This window comes from Cuculus canorus, chromosome 3, assembly GCF_017976375.1.
Source record: "Cuculus canorus isolate bCucCan1 chromosome 3, bCucCan1.pri, whole genome shotgun sequence".
NCBI lineage: Eukaryota > Metazoa > Chordata > Aves > Cuculiformes > Cuculidae > Cuculus > Cuculus canorus.
Window position 1 is genome coordinate 66,704,380 of NC_071403.1, and position 15,084 is coordinate 66,719,463.

General features: G+C 51.7%; 1 protein-coding gene across 13 annotated transcripts in view; it reads left to right on the forward strand.

Annotated features, from left to right (window-relative positions):
• Positions 1–15,084, forward strand: part of OTOF (otoferlin) — a 97,221-nt gene that overhangs the window by 36,846 nt on the left and 45,291 nt on the right. Inside the window, exons 1-3 of one of the 13 annotated variants that reach the window (XM_054063319.1) lie at positions 5,094–5,125; positions 6,010–6,030; positions 7,667–7,714. The exons of 10 other annotated variants lie outside the window; for them this stretch is intronic. The gene's annotated coding sequence lies outside the window, so the exon portion shown is untranslated. Of the gene's footprint in view, positions 1–5,093; positions 5,126–6,009; positions 6,031–7,666; positions 7,715–10,247; positions 10,295–12,464; positions 12,663–15,084 lie in introns of those variants that run through there. 2 more of the 13 variants (XM_054063320.1, XM_054063318.1) reach the window with 2 other exon arrangements.

Consider the following 15,084-nt stretch of genomic DNA (forward strand, 5'->3'; position numbering starts at 1 on the left):
CTGCTAAAAGCTCGAATACTACTCTGGCCAAGCCCAGATGTGAGAGGCATCACTCCATGTGTTGGATGGGCATTGGTGTGCAATGCTTTCAACCTGCCCTGGGTAACACTGCCCAGTGTGGGGACTGAGAAGGGCTACACCAACCTGTGGACTTGCCCACACTGAGGAAGCCAGGTTCAAAGCCAAGACCAGCTCCTGCCTCGCCTTCGAGAGCTGGGTCAGGTTTGGGATGAGCTGCTCATCATTTTGGCACGAGCTGCTCATCATTTTGGCACAGGACAGCTAAAAATCAAATCTTTGCAAGGCAGCATTGAGATACGCTGTGTGTGCTGAGAGAAAGCCAGATCTGACTGGGAGGGAGTTCAGCTCCCATCCCGGGAGATGCTGAAGTATAGGCTGGATGCATGTCTGAGAAACAGCTTGAGGCAAGCTGATCCCCCTTTGGGAAGAAGTTGGACTTGAAATCTTCTTGGCAGCCCCTTTGCCTGTAATTCTGTGTGTCTTCACAGTCTGTTTCCATCCTCTGTGTCCCCCTGGGGGGATTTGAATCCAAATGAAGGCAGTGGAAAGATCTCTCAGGGGTTCCACAAGCTTTCTGTCAGTGTAGTCTCCATCACGAAGCTGTTTACCGCCTCCCCTGGCTCATTAGGGACATTATTTTGTTATTCAGCTGATTCCCTTTCCTAAGGAGATGCAGAAGAGAGGGAAACAAACAGACCTTGAAATGGGAAAAGCAGTAGCAACAAGCACTTCTCAGCTGCTTGCGTGCAGCTTAATAGATGCTGGTGAGATAAGCATTGAAAATTTGTGCCGGCAGTGGGAATTGTATCAGCTATTTGCAGCTGAGCTCAGTCCCTGTACTGTCAGGAGAAGAGACACACCTTGCAGGGAGATATCATATTTGCTCTTGAAACTCCTCCATGTCCAGAGCAGTGACTTCAATTTATAGGAAAAGTTTGCACAAGGTGAATTCTTGTATTTTCTGGGCAAAATCATAGAACCACAACGTGGTTTGGGTCAGAAGGGACCTTAAAGCCCACCCAGTTCCAACCCTCCTGCCATGGGCAGGGACACCTCCCACTGCATCTGGTTGCTCGTAGCAATGTTGGGTGAAGGAATGAGATGGGGAGACACGAGTCGGTGTGAGGTTAATAAATGGTCCAAGTGGAAGCATGGATCAGAGTTGGGCTCTGAGACAGTAAAAGGCAGAAAACCCTGTAAGTACAGGCATGGTTTGCTGTTTCAGTCAAAGAGGTGCCCAAATCCCTCAGGTCTGCTGGGCAGGGGTTGAGGAGTGGCCCCCTGAGCATCACTGCAGCTGGCTGCTGTGGAGCAGAGAGGTCAAGTGTGGTCCTTCTGCTGCCAGCATCCCTCCTTGCTCCCACCACCCCTTTGCCTGGACAAGCCAACACCAGGTCAGGGCATGGATCTGTCTGGCAAAAAGTAGTCAAGCAGTAAATAAATAACTTCTCTGGGGTTTTATTTGTTTTTCACGGCTGGATCACTTCCAGCTCACAGTGCGGCCACACGCTGACCACCAAAGGAGCTGGCTCCAAACCTGGCACCACCTTTGTTGTTGACCTATAGCCTGGAACTCGCTGAGCCTGGGCTCAGGCATTGCAGTTTTGCACAGAAGCTGAGACCTGCCTGCAGGCAGATGTCACTGTCTGGCCAGGGTCTCCTCCCTCCAGTGGCTTAGATGTAGGGAGGTCCTTATGCCCAAGGTCTGCACAGGCTGCCCAAGGAGGCATCAAGGGAAGGCTGGTGGGGGGTGTTTGGGATGTTACAGCACTGCAGTGTTATGCAGTGGTAGGAAAAGGATGCCAGATTTGTCCTCTCTTTGCCTTTCTGTGCTTTATCTCCCTTAGCAAAGCGAGATCTGCCCCAGTGCGTGCTGCGCAGGGACCACCCTGCCCTCAGCGGTAGGAAGAAAGCCTTCGGGGATGACCATTTGCTCCCTATGAAGTCCCAGCAGGATTCCTGGCAAAGCAGTGCAGATGCAAAGCTATTTTTACTGTTTTTCCTCCCTGACAAGGAAAAGTACCCAAGGGTCTGGAGCACTTCCCTGGTTCCCGCTAATTATTCAGGCAGAGAAAAACAGCACACCGGGAAACAAAGCTGCAGTCAATAGACCTGCAGGAAGAAGCTTGTTGGAGGCTGCTGCCTAGCTTGAAATATTAGCTCAGTATGATGGGTTGGGAGCAGCCCTGAGGAGAAGGGCTTGGGGTGCTGGGGCATGAGAAGCTCAAAATGAGCCGGCAATGGGTGTTCACAACGCAGAAAGTCAAACCGTGTCCTGGGCTGCATCCAAAGCAATGGGACCAGCAGGGCCAGGAAGGGGATTCTGCCCCTCTGGTGAGATCCCACCTGGAGCCCTGCATCCAGTTCTGGAGTCCTCAGCACAGGAGGGACATGGACCTGTTGGAGTGAGTCCAGAGGAGGCTGTGGAGATGATCTGAGGGCTGAAGCACCTTCTGTATAAGGACAGGTTGTGAGAGTTTGGGTTCAGCCTGGAGAACAGAAGGCTGCGGGGAGATCTTAGAGGACTGAAAGGGGCTCCAGGAAAGCTGGGGAGGGGCTCTTAATCAAGGAGTACGGGGGTAGGACTAGGGGAAACAGTTTTAAACTAAGGGAGGAGAGACTCAGACTGGATGTAAGGAAGAATTTCTGCAGGTGCCACCAGGAGTGGTGTGGATGGCAGAGGGAGGATCAGCCTAGTGCTTGGGGGCTGTAGATTCTCAGACATGCATGGAGTGGTTTTCTGTGTTGGCATGTTCCAAAATTCTACCTGTACTGAAGCAAATTGTTCTGCTTTTAACACACTGACACAATGGAAGAGTTCTCTATTTTCATATCACAGTGTTTTTTTGCCCTCTTTCTCTGTAAATGCTCCAGCCTTGGAGATGATGCAGAAGAAGAGCAACACTCTAGGTAAATACCCATCCCAGACCTGTTCAGATGCTGGCCCTGAAATTCTGCCTCTGCAGTGCTGAGACACGTTCAAAGCCTTGCTCTCCAGAGAGTGCTTCCTTCCCTCCAGGCTTAAATGTCAGAACTTGGAGGCCTAGATCTGTTAAGTCAAGATTTATGTGTTTCACTGGGGCTCACAGGCTAGGAACTTGCTTGCCCTATGCAGCATCCATAGGATGAAGCAAGCCAGGGCACAGGGGAGAGCATCTTCCCATCTGTTAAGTCATCAGTATGGTCCCTGGTGGGGCTTTGGCTCTTTATGTCTGGGATGGTTTATGTCAGCAGAGGGACTGTGGTATTTCTTAAGCTGAAAGAGGAGAGATTGAGATGAGATCTTGGGAAGAAATGCTGTGAGGGTGGGGAGGCCCTGGCCCAGGTTGCCTGGAGAAGTGGCGGCTCCTCCATCCCTGGAGGTGTTCAAGGCCAGATTGGATGGAGCTTGGAGCAACCTGATCCAGTGTCCCTACCCATGGCAGGGGGTTGGAACTGGATGGGCTTTGAGGTCCCTTCCCACCCAAACCATTCTATGATTCTATGATGTGATAGACCAGGAACTACCCCCAACAACCACCTGGATGCAGGTGGTTTTGTGGAGAAAAGGGACTTTATTTGTACAGACACAACTGTGTCACAGCCAGGGAATGACCCCTGGTCCATTTATTTAGCAATATAGGTTTATCCTGAGATCCCCAGTAAAGAGAGGTGGGCACTTCCAGAGATGGTTCACAGAGAGCTTAAACCATGCAGGACTGCTGAAATTTGGTTGGGATGGGGCTGTACATGTACTCCCGACCACCTTGAAACTGAGATCCCAGGAAGCATCACCTGATAGCCCTTGGCCTTGAAATATTCATGGGCAGGGCAGAGCTCTGCAGCTGAATGCAATCTGGTCATGGTGAATTATTGATCCTTTCTTTTCTTGTGAATGCTGAGCGGATCCAAGAGACTGGGCTCAACTCTCCGCCTGCCACTAATTAGCCCCGTGCAACACTCGCTCCAAAGCTGGGGTCAGTGCCAAGCGCTGGAGTTGAACTTGGTGATGGAAAGGATGGCAGGAAGCTGGGAGAGGCAAGACTCCCTTCTTCTGACTGGCTGGTCAGCTTGGACTGGTCAGTGGTGCAAACATGTTTGCTTGACACTACTGCTGCTCATGAAGTGGCTTTCCAGAACTTCTGTGTCTGTAGAGAGGTAGAAATTATGTAGCGCAGTGAGGTGCATGCCAGCACCATCCTGAGTGATCCTAGGAAGCTCAGGAGGGATCTTACTATGATCCCAGTCTTTGTGGGTTGTCCCAATAGTCAAAAGAAAGAGGATGTTCACCCATACAGGATCTAATTCAGCCTTTGAATAAGTCTGTCTCCATCCTTGGCTGTTGTGGAAGACTGGTGTAGACAGATTCATAACCTCTGTGTCCAAGTAGATAAGGAGAGTCCAAAATTGCTAAATCAAGTATGGCATCTGAGCACACATCCTAGGGATGTCACACACTGGATCGTCCTCTCCATCAGCATAACCAGGCAAGTCCATGGTCCTTTTCATCCTGAGCAAGGAAAAGTGAGATGGTGTCTCAAAGACTTTCAGCCTCTATAAATTTTCCCCCTCCTTTTTGCAACACTTCAATTGCTAGGAAAAAAATGCATCCTGAGGACTCTGAAAAGCAGGAAAGTTCAAACCAATGGTCTGGGTGCTGCAGTGAAGCCAAGGCAGAGCCTCCAGCAGCTTGAAATAGTTCCTGGAAGCTCCACCTGTGATCTGGATTGACCCCAAACTGTTCCAGCGCAGGACATCTGCCAGATCTGTCAGGAGCAGTGGATGATACCGGCTGCCTGGATGGCAATGGCTTTTGTGCCCTGTGCCAGAAGTACAGATCCTGTCAGAAGCTAGGTTTTCTCTGGGGACAGTGTGAGCGGAATACCCTAGGCTGGGTGTACACAGCTGGGGTTATGACCCTCAGAGCATCCTGTGGCAGGGATCTGTGGCTTGGACACCACCTCTTCTTGAAAGGGATGTCCCTGCACTCACCAGGCCCATGTTTCCCTTGCTGCTGCTGGGCTGCTTCAAGAAGCCTGACATTGCTATTATTTGTTTTCTCTCTCTTTCTCTTTGGTGCCTCACTCAGGATTAAGTTTAACGATGGATATCAGTCAGTAGCAAGGTACTAAAATATCATGACTGGTGGGATCTTGGCTTTGGTGGGGGGGTTGCTTTCATCCCAGTCACCTCACATCCCACAAATATGTGACTACTGTCCAGGCATAAATATACCTAGGATTTGGGATACAGGGCAACCTAGTTTACACTCCAAATCTTCCTTAATTCATATTAATTCGCAAATCTTAATCTGGAAGAGCAGGTTACGTGGGTCCAGACCAGGGTGAAGCCAATGCTTCATGCACCAGCATCACAGCACTGCATCTCTGCAAGTGTGGGACAGCAGCATATGAGCCCTGTGCTCCAGGAGCTTTCTGTGGGACCCAGCCACACCTAAAAACCTCCTCCATGTCATAGGAGAGGCAGGTCCTGTGGTCTCTCTACAGCCAAATCCCACAAAATATGACGATCACCCCATCTGTAGGGTTAGTGGACTCTAAAGGCACCATGAATAAGAATACATCTGTATAAATGGATTTATCTGGCATGGGCGAATCCAGGACAGTGATCCCAGCCCTGAACCCATCCCTGAAAGTCTGTCCTTCATTACTGCTGATCCATATTTGAGGGAATGTGGAGAGGATGCAGAAGGAACCTGCAGGAGAGTGCTGGCCTGCCTCTGGCAAGCAGGGCCTGGGTGGTTTCAGAGCTGTGGGACAGTATCTCCCCAGTACCTTGCCACCAGACAAGGCCAGAGTGGGACCTCGCATTGCACTGGGTTCACCTTCTCAGTATCAGTCCATGAGGATCCTTCTAGGGGCTGGTGGCAGCTGCCAGCCCTTTCCCCTGTCCTGGCTGACTCCTGTGGGCTGTGGGAGGGGTATTTCTGGTTGAAAGGTTTTGTTTCTTTCTCATGTTCATCCTCCTGGCTATGTTTCTTCCAAACAGTGAAGATCCTGAAGATCCCAGGTACTGGGCATGGTATCTCTGCTCTGATCAGACCCTTTGGGCATGGCGTGTGCATGCATGTGACATGCATGTTGGCATACCAATCCCTGCATGGCATCTGGACCCAGGGAAAGGTCCTGCCTCCTGCCCTCTTCTTTATGGGGAGCAGAACTTGCCTGTATTTACCCCATCCCCTCCTCCTGAAAGAGTAGGGCTTCTTTGTATTTGGTCTGTCCTCCCCTATGCCCAGCATGGACATATTTTCTTCTATTCAATGACCTTCCAAGGACCTTCAAGGATAATATTTTCCAGTCTGCCTAGCTACCTACCATGCATCCCAATGTAGTTCTCACCATCCACCGATCTGTCCATCTGTCCATCAGTTCATCTCAGTTCAATCCTATACATCCATCCATCTCATTGCATTTAATTCCATCATCCATCGCTGCAGTTCTCACCATCCATCCATCTCTCCATCCACCCACCCACCCATCCATCCCTCCATTGCAGTACTTGGGACTGGTGTTATTTAACACCTTTGTTGCTAACATGGGCAGTGATGACACCAAGCTATGTGGTGCAGTCAACACGCTGGAGGGAAAGGATGAATCCAGAGGGACCTGGGCAGGCTGAGCAGAGAATGGATTTGGAACAGCCCTGAGGAGAAGGGCTTGGGGTGGTGGGGGATGAGAAGCTCAACATGACCTGGCAATGGGCACTTGCAGCCCAGAAAGCCAAACCGTGTCCTGGGCTGCATCCAAAGCAGTGGAACCAGCAGGGCCAGGGAGGGGATTCTGCCCCTCTGCTCCGCTCTGGTGAGATCCCAGCTGGAGACCTGTATCCAGCTCTGGAGTCCTCAGCACAGGAAGGACATGGATCTGTTGAGGCGAGTCCAGAGGCTGGGGTTGTTCAGTCTGGAGAAGAGAAAGCTATGGGGACACCATAGAGCAGCCTCTAGTACTGAAAGGGGCTCCAGGAAAGCTGGGGAGGGGCTCTTGATCAAGGAATGCAGGGATAGGATGGGCGGAAATGGTTTTCAATTGCAAGAGGGGAGATTGAGGTGAGATCTTAGGAAGAAATGTTTTCGTGTGAGGGTGGGGAGGCACTGGCCCAGGTTGCCCAGAGAAGTGGTGGCTGCCCCATCCCTGGAGGTGTTCAAGGCCAGGTTGTATGGGGCTTAGAGCAATCTGATCCAGTGGGAGGTGTCCCTGCCCATGGCAGGGGCTTAGAGCTGGATGGGCTTTGAAGTCCCTTTCAGGCCAAACCACTTTTTGAATCTATGATTTATCCCAATGCTGTTCCGACCATCCATCCATCCATGCATATCACCAGCCAGCCCAGGCCTATGCTATTTACCCATACATCCTGAAGCAATGCTCTTTTCCTGACAGCTCTTCTATCTTTGTGCCCTCTCTCTTCTCCCTGCTCCTTCTAGCACCATCAGTACTGTTACTATCTCCGTACCAGTTCCCTGGGTGCCAGTGCCAGTGGGTTAGGAATTCCTGTTGCAGCAAGATCTCTGGCATGCTGGAGAACTGGGTTTGGTTGACTGCTTGGTGCATGTTGCTGATGGGGTTTTGAGGGGAGAAGGCGGGCAAGGGTCTGTCACTGCAGCAGGATGAACCATGTCCAAATGAATTGCTCTTTGTGATTACAGAGCTAAGGCTAAGGGGAAAGAGAAAAGACACCTCGTGTTACCATTCAGGTACCCTGAATCCCCTCATCCCTGCTTGTGCCCAGACTCACTTTCCAGCTATAGCCCTTCGCAGCAGCGGTATTGCATCCTTCTGTTGTGCAGGACCACATCCTTCTGTTGTTGGGCTGAGAGTGCTCGAGACCAAGTTGCTTGAAGGCATAAAATGATAATTCTCTGGTGGTGCCACTAATTTGTGGCCTTTTCAGTCATCCAGAGCTCAAACCGTGGCTGTCTGAAGTCAGAGACACACCTTTTATAGTGAGGGTTGGTGTGGAAGGGACAAGGGGCAAAGGAAGGGAGGGAGGAAGAGTCATCTAATGTTAGCTGCTCCACCAAGCCCTTGGAGAACAATCTCTGGGCCTCTCATGTAGTGCAGTCAGCTCGTTCACCCAGGTGACGATCCAAGTGCCCAGCATCAGCGGCACCATGTATTGCTGCATACAGGGGAGAGCAGAGAGTCCTGAGGGTTGGCAGGAAGATGAGCGAGGGGAGGGTTAGGTTGGACATCAGGAAAAGGTTCTTCACCCAAGAGGGTGTTGGAGCACTGGAAGGGCTCCCTGGGGAAGCAGTCACAGCACCAAACCTGAAAATATTCCAGAAGTGTTTGGTCAATGCCCTCAGACCCAGGGTGTGAATGTTGGGGTTGTCCTGTGCAGGGACAGGAGTTGGACTTGATGCTCCTTGTGGGTCTCTTCCAGCTCAGAATGTCCTATGATTCTATGAGTCGCAGGGAGACACTCACAGCAAGAGGGCAGCCACAGAGATGTTCCTGCATCCCTCATCCAGGCCACGTTTACACCATTGTCACAAACAGGGGAAGGATGCCAGCTCAGGCACTGCCTTGTCCCACTCACCTGAGGATGTTGCTCCCCATCCTGGCATGGGGGGGAACCAGATACTCTGAACTCCCCAGGCAGGTTCAATGGGTACTGGTGGGGAAGGAGAGTTTCCCAGCTTGACTGTGGCAAGGAAGGGTCTTGCACCACTGAGTTTCTTGGGAAGATGCAGCTGCAGGTCCCTGCAGTGATCCAAAGGGCTTGTGTGTTATTCAGATCCAGCCAAACCAGCCATGCTCTGGGTGAGGTGGTGATGAGCTGTGGCTTTCCAGGGAGCTCGGGCTGCACCCATGAGCTGCAGGAGAAAGGATGGAATGATTTAAATCCTCCCCTGGCCCTTGGCAGGGGCACTAGGGCAGCTTTTACAATGCAGATGAACCAGCTGAGCTGCTGGCATCGATGTTTGCTTGCTTCCCTGACAAGCTCAGCTGGCAAGGGAGTAATTTCTGCTCTCAGAGCAAGCATTGATGAAGGGAGAGAGCAGGACTACTTGCTTCAGAAGCAGCTTCTGAATGGGTTTCCTTGGCTCTTTTCCAGCCCAGGCTCTGGGCTGAACGGGAGGACCCTGCTCTTCCCAGATTCCGTCCAGCACTGGGCTCTGCCCTCTGTCTTCTGCTGGAGCTGGAGTCATGGAGGCCCCATCTCTGGTGGTGTTCAAGGCCAGGTTGGATGGGACTTTCGGCAACCTGATCCAGTGGAAAGGGTTCCTGCCCATGGCAGGGGAGTGAAGCTGGATGAGCTTTGAGGTCCCTTCCAACCCAAACCAATCCATGATTCTATGATTCTGAGCGCCACCTCTCTAAAACCCATCCAACAACACCTCGAACAACAATGCTTTTTTCTACATGGTTTTCCAGGAGCTCAGTGCACAGGGAGCCAGAGGTCCATGCTCTGAAGCCACCCTGCTGCCCCTTGTGCCCAGCACAGACCATGGGGTGAAGTGAAGTAACAAGCTGTGATTAAAAACCAGCCCTCCTAATTATGTTCTAGAGCTGGTTAATTGCTTTATCCTCCCCACTTTGCTGATGAGATTAGCCAGGGGAGAAGGGGTGAGAGGGGAGGGAAACGGGCAGGCAGGACCCAAAGGGAGAAATGTAGAAGCCATGAGAGAAGGAGAACAGGTTTGAAAAGCCAGAATGCAGAGGCAGAGCAGGAGTCTGCAAAGCGAAACAGGGAGGTGAGGAGTCAGTACTCCCTGCATGGTGTCAGGGCAGGAGGTTGCAGGATCTGTCAGGGATGAGGACCCCAGCTCCAGCCCATCTCTTCTAGCTGAGCGCTCTCTGGAGGGAGGATTTGAGGAAGAATAAGGAAGACCACTCCATTCCACCAAGAAGGAGAATCAGCCTTCGCTCCTGCCCTGGCAGCGTCCCCAATCCACATAACCTTCTCATGTTTGCATGCACAGCTGTAGCTGCTTTACTAGCCCCATACATGTATCCAGTGAATACCACCACCTCTGGCTCCTTGTGCTGGGAGTTACAGCTTTCCTAGCCTAGCAGAGGGTAACACAGAGACATTATCCACCTAAATTACAGATGTGGGCAGGACAGGGGTGTTTAGGGTGAGCCCTCGTGAGGAAGGTTGCCTGCGACCTGGTGATGGAGCACTTGTGAGGAGCAGGGAAGCTGCAAAAAGAGGAGCAGCCCCTTCTGTTTTGAAGCACTTGAAGTGCACTGAAGCTTGTTTGCCTTTTGTTCCCTTGATGCGTGGCCACCGGTTCCAGCAAAGGCAAAGAGAAGACGAAGGAGCACAAGTAGGTTTGCTTTCCCTGCTCCTTCTCCTCCTTCCTGTTTCCAGCTTTCCTAGCTTGTATTGTGGCTGATCTGATTCCTGGTGTGCTCTCCCTTTCTCTAAAGCTGAGTCTGTCAGGCCTGGAGAAGCTTGGGTCTCTTGGATGTGTGGCCTGGGGCCTTGGAGTATGCAGGGAATATTTATCTATAGCAAATGTAAAAGGCTTGGAGCAGTCCCTGGCAGCACTGAAAGGGAACTGTGAGGTCTTGAGAGAACCCTGGCTCCTGTCAGGTTTGGATGAGTCCTGGCTGGAGGGAGAGTTTCCCAGCTTGGGCATGGACAGCCTGGCCAGGGCTCAGGGCAGGAGGCCTGTGCCCACAGGTCCGGCTGCCATGTCATCCTCATAGACAAGTTTCTTCAGCTCCTGCCTTCCTTTCCTTCCCAGCTGCTTGTATTGATGCCAGACCAGGCAGTGTCTGAGCTTTCTCCCAACAGCAGTGTCCTCCAGCTCTCTGGCTTAGCTGAAATTAAAGCTCGAGTCTCCTGCTGTCCTGGGGATGCACTTCCCAATCAGTGAGGTATCTTCTGGCTTGTATTTATTGCACTGCAGCTTAAGGACCAACTTATGGCAATTTCTTACTGCTGGACCTTTGTAATTAGTGGGATAAAGTGAGGGGGCAGAGGTGAAGTGGAGAAAGGAGAGAAATGTCTTCAAGCAGCCAGCAAGGAGAGCACCACCTCAAGAAAAGACAGGAAGAGATCTCTGCATTGAGCAGCCTGGTCCTTGCCGGCTCCTCTCTCCAGTCTGGCTGTGCAGGAAAACAGGGAGGCAAACTGGATTTGAGGGCTGGGGCCTTCCCTGGGCTTGAGGTGTGCGTGGGATGACCCTGTGGGGTCTGTCCTGGGTACAGGTGGGAGAGTTGGGAGTCTTGCATAATTCCTGCAGAGAAATGAGCCATGGAAACCCTGTTCCCTGCTCCCAACTCTCCAGTAAAAAGCAATGATTAAAATGTCTTTTTCAGCCATAAATAATTAACCAGTAACCTGCAACCTTATCTTTAACTAGAAGCTGGCCAGGAAAGGGCCTGCTTCCACCTCCCTGCCTGGGTCTCAAAATCTGTCTGTCCCTCCATGTGCCCCTCCTGGAGAGTCACATGGGTGAGACCCTAAAGGGCAAAGCCAAGTAGACTCCAGAGCACAGGATGGATGTGGATCTGTTGGATCAAGTCCAGAGGAGGCCATGAAGATGATCTGAGGGCTGGAGCACCTTATGTACAAGGACAGACTCAGAGAGTTGGAGTTGTCCAACCTGGAGAAGGGAAGGTTGCTGGGAGACCTTAGAGCAGCCTCCAGTACTGAAAGGGGCTCCAGGAAACTGGGAAGGGGCTCTTGATCAGGGAGTGCAGGGGTAGGATGAGGAGGAATGGTTTTCTGCTGCAAGAGGGGAGATTGAGATGAGATATCAAGAAGAAAGATTTTGCTGTGAGGGTGGGGAGGCCCTGGCTCAGGTTTCCCAGAGAAGTGGTGGCTGCCCCATCCCTGGAGGTGTTCAAGGCCAGGTTGGATGGGGCTTTGAGCAACCTGATTCAGTGGGAGGTGTCCCTGCCTGTAGCAGGGGTGGAACTAGATATGCTTTGAGGTCTCTTCCAACCCAAACCACTTTTTGATTCTGTAAGTGTTTCTGAGAGCAAAAAAATAAATGCTTCACTCTACTCAGTTCTATATTAGTCACCAGAAAATCTGGGAGGAGCATGCTGTGGGAGGCTAGGGGGATGCTCTGGTATCTAACATGGGTTTAAGCTTGCTTGGAGGCTTTTCCCTATTTGGGGACAGAGGCAAGGTGTTCACTCCTCCACCTCTAAAATGGAGGACTCAAGTCTTGACCCTACTGTCAAACTATGTTGCAATGGGCCAGCAGCATGCAGTGTTTTGGAGGGGAGTGAGCAAGCAGCCGCATCCTCTCTGGCACCACATATTTTTAGGAAACCAGGCTAAACCCAGGCTTTGGCAAAGGGGGGGCTCTCGGTGCTGCTGCACGGCCTGTGTCAGCATCTCAGGTTCATGGGTCCTCATGTAATATTCATGTGGGGACGGTGTCAGCTCTCTACCAGCACCGGCTTCCCATCCGTGCCGTTGGATGCCTGGCAGGAGCTGCGAAGGGGTTGGCACGGCATTTGTTTAATGCTGCAAAGACCCTGCTGTGCCTGGACAGGAGGCTTGGCTGGGATCCCCATCCCTGTTTGGTCCTGACCTGGACGTGGGCACAGCTCTGCCTTTGGCACCAGGATGGCCTCTCCACCCTAGATGTGCCACTGGCCGCTGGTCTCGGCTGAGCTCTTCCAGCATCTCTTCCTTTGGCAAGCCAAGTCCTGGACGGACAGCAGGTGAAGGTAGTATACCCAGGGGATGGGAAGGGTGAGGTGTGTGGGATGTGTCAGTGCTCATCTGGCTTGGAAAAGCTGACAGATGGAGCTTAGGAAGGGGCTGGGGGACAAGATTGAGCCACTGGGCATCTGCCTTCAAAGCATCTCAAATGTCTCCTACTCGTACTTCACTTGCTTCTTCCTTTATCCTCAGTATGCACCAAGTATGCTGCCAGAATCCACCGAAATCCACCTTTTTTTCCCCTTTGTGACCTCCAGACTGCATTGTTTCCTAGATATTTGCCTACCTGGGACTCCAGTCCACTGCAGTGATACCAGTAAGGGTGTTGGGGAAGGGAGAAGGCAGTGCCAGGTGTTGTAGGGAGAGTAGCAGCAGGGAGATGTGGCCAGGGTGTGGGCATGGTTTTGTGACAGCTGAGAGACCTTGTGCCCTCTGGACTCTGCTCTCTGTACAAGCTACAGCTGAGGTTTGTCTAACAGGTATTCTAGAGGCTGTCAGGCTGTTTCCCGTTTCTGGGACCTCTTCTGCAATAAAACTACCTTTGGGGACACAGGAGAGGCTCCTGCAGCCAGTGTCCCCAGCACATTTACTGAGGCTCAGCTGGCAGCGAGGGGTCATTGGTCCAGGAGAGGAGGGGAGGTGACACCAGCTCCCACAGGCATCCCTGTGGAAGGAGCTGGGTTGGGCTGGTGCTGCTGGGATGGGTCTCAGTGCATGCTTCTCACAGCAGGTACTTAATCCCAGTCTTGTTCCACACAGCCCCAAACCAGCTTTATCATTTTACTGATAGAGGCATCAAGTGCTGTGCTAAACAGGACCTAACACATCCTCAGTGCCCATGCGAGGACCGTGTTATTCTGCCTCCTGGTAGAGGACCAGCCCTGCTGGGATCTTACCTGCAGAGTCCTCCTGGGTCCATCACCAGTTGCTCTTCTGCTTTTTGTTACTCAAGGAACCTTAGAGCAGACTCCCAGTACTGAAAGGGACTCCAGGAAAGCTGGGGAGGGGCTCTTGATCAGCGAGTGCAGGGATAGGATGAGAGGGAATGGTTTTCAGCTAAAAGAGGGGATATTGAGATGAGACCTTAGGAAGAAATGTTTCCTGTGAGGGTGGGGAGGCCCTGGCCCAGGTTGCCCAGAGAAGTGGTGGCTGCCCCATCCCTGGAGGTGTTGAAGGCCAGGTTGGATGGGGCTTGGAGCAAACTGATCCAGTGGGGGGTGTCCCTGCCCATGGGAAGGAGTTGGAACTGGATGGGCTTTGAGGTCCCTTCCTACCCAAACCGTTCCATGATTCTGTGATTCTATGAACCATCTGTGAGCAGATTGCCAGCTCTGAGGCTGCTGGGATTGTTTTTTCCCCTCCATTTTTAAGAAATTAATTGGAAAGAGGGGAGTGTGATGTCACCAGCCCTGGAGGTGCTTCGTCTTATGGAAGGGCCATGTCTCTTCTGAGTTTCCTGCAGCTGCTGGGAGGAAGCTCAGTGGAGGAGAGTGGTCTCAGAGCAAAGTCTCACAGTCTGAGCTGTTATGACAGCATTTCTCATAATAAAAATGAGTTTGCAAGGAGCTTGGAAGCATTGTTTTCCCTGAAGCACCTCAAGGCAGATGTTCCCTGGCAGGCTTACAGATAAGTAAACCTAGCCCTCATCTTTCCTCCCTTCTAGAAATTATTGAGAAGATGCCCTTTTGCTGAGGACCTGATGAATTAATCACAGCTACCAGAGCCTGTCCTAAGGCCTGAGCATTGCTTTAGTCCCAAGTAAACCTCAGCTATAAGTAGTTCCTGTATCTGATGCTGGCCTTCTGCCTCAACTGAATTCCTCCTCCCTTGGCGAATAAGTTATCCTCCTATTCTCCTTAATTTTCTTCTTGTATGCTCTGGCTCTGTCAGCAGCCTGCAAGCTTCCAGTTGTTTTTTAAGACTATGAATGCATCAGGCTGGCTGCAGTGCCAGGTATTCTTTGTGTTGCAGGTAAAAAAGGTGCAACTTCATCCTTTCGCCCCAGGCAGATGCAATCAAAGCTGACAGTGGAAGATCCCACTATTTCAATGCTGTTGTCTGGCTCATGGGCAGCACATCCCAATCCTGCTGCATCCAGGCCTGGTGCTGAGCCTTGGCTCCCCTGACCTGGCATCCAGCTTGGGGGAGAGGTTTAGCTTGGGTGGCGGGGTCCAGGCTGGAGGTGAGGTTCCCCCTTATATCCAAGTTGGCCCAAGGACGTGTCCATCAAACCCACAAGATTTCTGCAAAGAGCAACCCTTCCAGTGAAAGGGAATTTTCCAATTTAAAAAAATCCCCTTTGGCTTTACCACCTTCTGCTTTTGGGATGGTCACAGGCCATTGACGCCAAGTCTCTCCAGCTTTTTGCTCTTTAACATTAAAACAGGGTTATCGCACGGTCTGACTTGTGCTTCTTGCTGGTTTCAG